The following is a 7390-nucleotide window of genomic DNA, read 5'->3' as shown; positions in this document are numbered from 1 at the left end:
TCTGGTTTATTTCCGAAAGTAACCTCCTTCGTCATCTTTAACAAATGAACAACCCCTCGTCCCCTCCCCACCCCCCCCCCCCCCCCCGCGGTGCGGCAACTGCAACAATTTTTGTTTTTTTTAAACTAGCAAATACTTTAAATTGAAATTGAAATGAAACCCACTAGAGTGTCATCAAGTCACTATGATAATAAAAATAAATACCCTTTAAAAGCAAAAAAAAAAATCTAAACATTTAAATAATTAAAATTCCATAACAACATCTACTCTTCAGCAGCTGATTCACCTCTTTATTTGTTATGCTTCTCTCATTCCTTTGATCTTGTGATAGATATAAGAAAATATACTTTTTTGTTGATTTTTTATACTAGCTAACTAGATCGAATTATATATATTTTTTTTTAAATGCGAAAAGTAGGAGATTGGATTGAAAACCAGTAATTGGGGATAAAATTTAAGACTAGAAAAGAAAAAGCGAATTGATTTATTGTAGATTAAATCAATAAGATTAGTTTTGAGAAATGAATGGACACAAATAAATAAGTTCTAAATATAAATATGAAGGATGAGAATTTAAAATCTAAAAAAGAAAAAAAAGGGTAAAGTGATGAGGGTAATTTTGAAATTAAAATGTGATTTTTGAGAAGTGATATATATATAAAAAGGGAGCCCTTATGTTACAATTAATGTAACATAAACACTCAACAACAACCACACAAATAATGGGCCCACACAATTTGTGTGGTTGTTGTTGAGTGTGTATGTTACATTAATTGTAACATAGCATTTGCCATATAAAAATATTTAAGCGGTGCACTCAGAAAAGGGATTTTTTCAGGAACTTAGAGGGGTGCCAATAGCCCCACTCTTTTTATTTTATATATAATAAAGCCCGGGCTTTTTGCTCGAGGCCCACAACGTACGGGCCCTAAACTTTTGAGCCCCTATACTTAAAATATGCGAGCTGGGCCGTCCCAGGCTTTTTTTGGACGAATCAGAGCAAGGCTCGTCACAATGTAAATAATTAATCCTTGTTATATATTCTCAACAAAGAACTAGGCCCAGACTTCCAAACCAAACAAGGAAAAAGGGGAAGAGCTTCGCGTCGGGTGCAGGTGGGCGACACGAAAATTTTTGGGAATGGTTATTTATCAGGGTAATTTTTAAAAACCTCCCCTGAGGTTTGAGGCTGTTGCAAATAGATGGTGAAAATCATTTTATTTGTAAAAGACCCCCTACCGTTAGTTAAAATTTTCATTGACTAACTGTTGACTTTAAAAAGACAATATTACCCCCAATAATAGTTTACCCCCAATAATAGTTTACGTCAGTTAAAATTTCCTTAAAATCTTAAAAAAAATAAAATTACAAACTTAAAAAAAATTATATTTTATATCAAATAATTAAGATTTGTAATTTTATTACAAACTTTAAAAAATTATATTTTTATATCAAATAATTAAGATTTGTAATTTTATTACAAACTTAAAAAAAAGTTTACGTCAGTTAAAATTTCCTTAAAATCTTAAAAAAATTAAAATTACAAACTTAAAAAAAATTATATTTTATATCAAATAATTAAGATTTGTAATTTTATTACAAACTTTAAAAAATTACATTTTTATATCAAATAATTAAGATTTGTAATTTTATTACAAACTTAAAAAAAATTATTTTAAGATTTGTAATTTTATTTTTTTAAGATTTTAAGGAAATATCAATAACTTGATCATAGTGAAAATAATTGTTTTAATTACTTATGAAATTGTAAATATTTAGAATTGTAAATATTAGGGGTAATATTGTCTTTTCAAAATCAACAGTTAGTCAATAAAAATTTTAACTAACGGTAGGGGCCTTTTACAAATAAAATGATTTTCACTATCTACTTGCAACAGCCTCAAACCTCAGGAGAGGTTTTTAAAAATTACCCTTATTTATCATGCGGCTGGCAGTGGATGTGTGCCGATCAATTCCAAGAATATGTAGTTACGTACGTGTGTCGATGATGGATATTAAAAGTGTTGAATAATGTCATCTTATTATGAAACTACAGGCACTCGTTATAGTTATGACCATTTTTCCCATAAAGAAAAATAAATCACTAGATGCGTACACGGTGGGTAATTATGTCCAATGAGTACGCCCACGCATGCAAGATATTTGTCGCATTGCCATTTTCTACGTGATGCAGCACGCGTAGAATTTGCTGACGGCAGACACAGTTTTTGCCCTTTTTCTTCGGCTAAAACGAATCGCGTCGTTGATGTTTTGTTTGTGACAATAATGGAACCCCCAACATAAAATGGACCCCACGCATGATTTCCGTTATAACCACGTAATAGGAAAGAAAAGGACCAAATTTGGACAACCAGTCAACCCGTGATCTGTCTTAGATGAGATTATTCAGCACTTCACGACTTCATAAGCAGAGCACACTATCATAAGTTTCACTAAAGAAGGAAATTGGGAGGCGATTTTTTTTTTTTTTTGGGGGTTAATGAGATGTTAATTGAAATGAAATATAGATGTGTAGATCCATTTGTGCGTAAAAAATATACTCATCAAGTAAATAATACGTTTGATTTTACGGTCTGTTTGGCAGTTGATATTACACGACAGAATTTTTTTTTCTTTTTAAATTAAAGATATGTATAAAAAGCTTAAAGATTCCATGGGGTTGTAGTTCCTAATGTTGGATTAGTTGGCATGATTTAAGTAATTAAATGAAGTTCTGATTTGGTAAGATTTTAAAGAAATTCGGTATAAGACAAAATTTGACTTATAAGGAGGATGGATAAAAACAATTTGAAAAAGTTATAAGAACACGTATACATTTGAAAATATAAATCCATAGATAAATTACACAAAGCAATTTGGAATCCCATAAAAATAAGAATTAAAAAAGTTAAACCTTTTCAATAAACAATTAACAAAGAGGGATTTGAACACAATAACACCCTTTGCCTTTCTTGCAAGTTTATATGATCATTCAATAAGAACTAACCAAAAAAAAAAAAAAACAATAAACAAATCAACCCTCCTAATTACGCAAATTCAATAGACAAACAAACAATTTAATGAAGTTGGTGTTGGGATTATATGCTCTTTTAAAGCATATTAATTTATTTTCTGATTAGTAAAATATTTGAGATATTTTCAATTGCATAAATATATATTGAATAAGGTCCGTTTAATCATATTATATGTATTTATGTGATCATCATAAAGATTCACAGAAGATATAAATACAAGTTATCTTCTGATTAAATAAATTTAGTTCGCAGTTGATAAATAGAGTTGGACGTTCTATTTATATTTAGACTGTAGTAAATTCATTGAATAATTTGTCTTAATCATATATGAATTTACTGATGTAATTTGACTACATTGAGTTGGGTCACATATGAGATTTAATTAACCTTGAAATAACTGGCAGATTTATTAAATCTCATAGACATTGATTTTACTGTAATCTTAATATTGAGTTAATTATGATTTCATGATTGTAATTGTTATTCCATTTGAGTTACCAATGGGCACGACACACAATTGTGGTCAAGATTATCCAGTATTTTGGTGGGAGCAATTATTAGTATTGGAGTTATAGATTAACAATATAGAATTTGTACAACACATCTCTTGATGGGTTTTCGGCACTTGATCATAAAATTCTCTGGTTAGAGTGTGTCAACATATTTAGTATGTTGAAAATGATCATTAGAGAAAATCAGTAAGTATCGAGGAATAAGATGTAATTAAATCAATTGGACAGTTGAGATATCGATTTAATTAACGATGTGGTACAAAAGATTATGCAGTAAATAAATCAATGTGGCTTAGGACGAATTATTATTCGAGCATACAATTATGGAGGTTAGTTCCAATCTTTTAGTGGAGTAGATTTGGAATTAAATAATTGGGCTAGTTTAATTACATGCCTAATTATTGTAGCCACTATTGTATGTTCCCAAATGATCCCCGGGTTAGCTCATTTAATTGACTGCACCACTACTGAATTAATAAGTAAGATAACTAGCTATTTGAGTCAAAAACCTAAATATATCATTTAGTGGGAGGCTCCATTTAATTAGCTTGTGTGTAAGGGGCCATATGTTATTTTACAAGGTGGGTCCCTTATAGAAAAAACAAGTAATGTGACTTTTGATTTTTATTATTTGGAGTCTAAGGGTTTCACTAAAGAGAATATACAAAAGCTTATTTTCTCTATAAAAAAAAAAGAGCAGTTATTTTATACAGATCAGATAAAAAGATTTTTCTCTCTAATTTTGAGAGAAAAATTTTCTCGTGCTAGTTGCTTTAGTGGTGATAAAGGCGCCCACACGTCAAGTGCAGATCAAACCTGAGTCATAACTTGGAAGATCATTGTTGACAGTTCGTGATCTAACAAGCGTGGTGGTGACAGATCGTGATCTAACAGGAGTGGTGGTGACGGATCGTGATCTAGGAGCCTAAATCACTTCAGCAGAAAAAGTCAAATCGAATTTTCAAGGTACGATTTATAGATTACATATTCTTATGTATTGTATGAGAGCGATTCTAAAAATTTTTATAAAATTTTAAAAATTGATTTTTCTCTAACAATTGGGTATATCAACTACCTATCAATCATCATTGAAATGGGAGGCAGAGGGCATAAAAACCTTACATGCCATTATAAAAATTAACCAACATGTTCTCTAATCTCTATAACGTTAAGATTAACAATATTACCAAAAAAATCATAAAATTTTGATCCTAGAATGAAAATATGTACGATAAGTCATATACAATTTAAAACATAATCGATACGTGGGACATTAAGTGGTTTTTATACAAACACGTGTACATTACTTGGTAAAAAATTTATGCCAAAATAAAATCATATGATAACTCTCGTTCAAAATTTTAGAAAGGTAAACTTCATGCCACGGCTTATGATTAACATTTAATTAAGGCAACATTTGGTTCGTCAAGCAGTGCCACTTCACCAATTACGCAACAACAACGCAAGGTTACAATTTCATTAAGCCAATAGTAACAACTCAATCGTGTCTTTGACAGCGTTGTGTCTCTTGGCAAGTTGATTAATTAATCTTCAGTCTGTCGTCCATAGTCGACTGGTAGACTTTTCAGGGCGATTAGAGAGAGCCGATCAACTTTATTAAATGTGTACAAATCAGAATTATACATTTGGTAAATCATGCCCAATCCCAATACGTCACATACTGATCAATAAAAATTATTAGCATAAACTTTAGATGAGTATAAAATAATTTCATCAACAAGTGCATTGTACAAAGACATTCGCAATTTCCGTAACATCAAAATCAATCATTTTATATATTATATGAAATTAAATCTATTATAAGAATATAATTGTTATATGCAAATAATTAGTAGCTACTTATATATCTAAAAGCCTTGAACAGTCGACAATTTGATCAATAGACCTGTGATGCATGCATATGTGTTCAATTATTGTATATTTAAACTCTACGTTCATCCCCTTTTTGAAATGAAAGAGGGCCACCAAGAAAAATGAGAAGTGGTGAAGCAGATGATATAGATAAAGAAAAAGTTGATGATGATAAGAATGAGCAAAATGAGAATCTTTCAATTACCAAACAAGACAATGGACAAAGTTGACTTTTTCAATTTTGTCCCGATCCCTCCCTATGAGTATATCCATCTCTCTCTCTCTCTCTCTCTCTCTCTCGTGTTTTCAATTAAGAATAACAAGTAAGATACCCCCCTCGGATTCGGATTCGGATTCGGATTCAGATTCTCAATGGCAATCACCTCTTTCGTGTATTATTTATTTATATGATTAAAGAATAAATAAAAGTTGCTTCTCTTTCGGTCTTTTTTTTTTTTTTAAAGAAAATTGGAATAGAAAGTTGTGAGGTTAAATTAATTTATTAATATAGTATAATAGTCAAATCAATTCTTAGTCAATTTCTTACATTTTTCCTTTCTTTTTCTTTTGGAATCTCAACTCACGGGATGTTTGGATCCACACACATCCACCAAAGTCTCATCTAGTACGTATTTTTATAAGATTCACTCATTCACACCTCACCTGATGATATTTGTAACATTTTACTAGTGTGCCACTTCCGCCTTGGCCGAAGTGGTGTGCTGCAGCCCTCACGCTTCAAGCCCCCACAATGTACTTGATAATATTTGTAACTTTTTACTAGTGTGCCACTTCAGCCTTAGTCGAAGTGGTGGGCTACTGCCCTCATGTTTTAAGCCCCCACACAAGTATTGTGGGGGCTAAAATATTTATAACTTCTTATTTTTTGCGAAATACAAGTGAAGTAGAGGCATTCATCTTCTGTAAAGATAATTTATTTGAGCATGTATTTTATAGAATTTAATGTAATCATATATAAGTCCTAATTAGGTATATCTGATTGTAAATATCAGTGTACTATTGTGATAACAGTTGTAAATATTTATAAATATATGTGCAATACAGTAATTTAGTGCGTAACCAATACTAAAACAAAAAAAAATAACTTTTTACTAGTGTTGGAATGTACCCAATAATTTGGAACTTTTAATACACTATTACTCTCGGCTTCCGAGACATATTAAAAGTGGAATAGTGATATTCAAACAGAAAGAAGATATATAATTTAACTATTGCATCGTACAATGCAAGAGAAAAAAACAAAATTAATCAACACTTTAGTACTATACGATGTTATAGTTTATTATGTACTCCTTTAGTTCGTTTATTGTTATTATTCAAATTATATCTAAATAAAGCTTTAGCATCTTAGCCGAGTCCTCATATTAAATACTTAACTCGTCCCATTATAATCACGTCTTTTTGAGAAATTGCCATGCACATGCAAATTGCAAATGGGCCAGAGAATTGTTGGGATTTATTTTCTTTTACTAATTTAATTGGATAGATATAAATTTCTCTCTCATTAATATAGGTGGAACATATATTCCTCTAGTATATATTAATTAAGGGTAAAAATTTAGACTGTGTCATAATAAATTGTTAAAGTTAGTTTTGATAGATTTTCAACTATAAATATCAGTAAAACTTAATTGTAATATAGGTGAGACTGCTTGAATCATCAAAATACAATCTACACCTAATTTCTCATTACACCCATTACAAAAATTTTAAAATCATAATTTTCTTGTAAGAGCGTCTTAATTTCAAGGACATCCCTACCTTTGTCTTCATTAACGTATTGAAGAGTAAACCAAATCAAACGGGATACTAATATATAAAAGCCATCGCTTCTTTTTGAAATTTCGTCATAAAGTCTTTCCAAAAGTTATGGCTTCCAGGTTCAGTTTGAAAAGTCAAGTATGGATGGCTTTGCCCATGTTGTGCGGCCATAGCAAAGAGGCTCGGACG

This window comes from Citrus clementina, unplaced genomic scaffold, assembly GCF_000493195.1.
Source record: "Citrus clementina cultivar Clemenules unplaced genomic scaffold, Citrus_clementina_v1.0 scaffold_2, whole genome shotgun sequence".
Classification (NCBI taxonomy): Eukaryota; Viridiplantae; Streptophyta; class Magnoliopsida; order Sapindales; family Rutaceae; genus Citrus; species Citrus x clementina.
The sequence above is the reverse complement of the archived record's forward strand: the minus strand, read 5'-3'. Positions refer to the sequence as shown.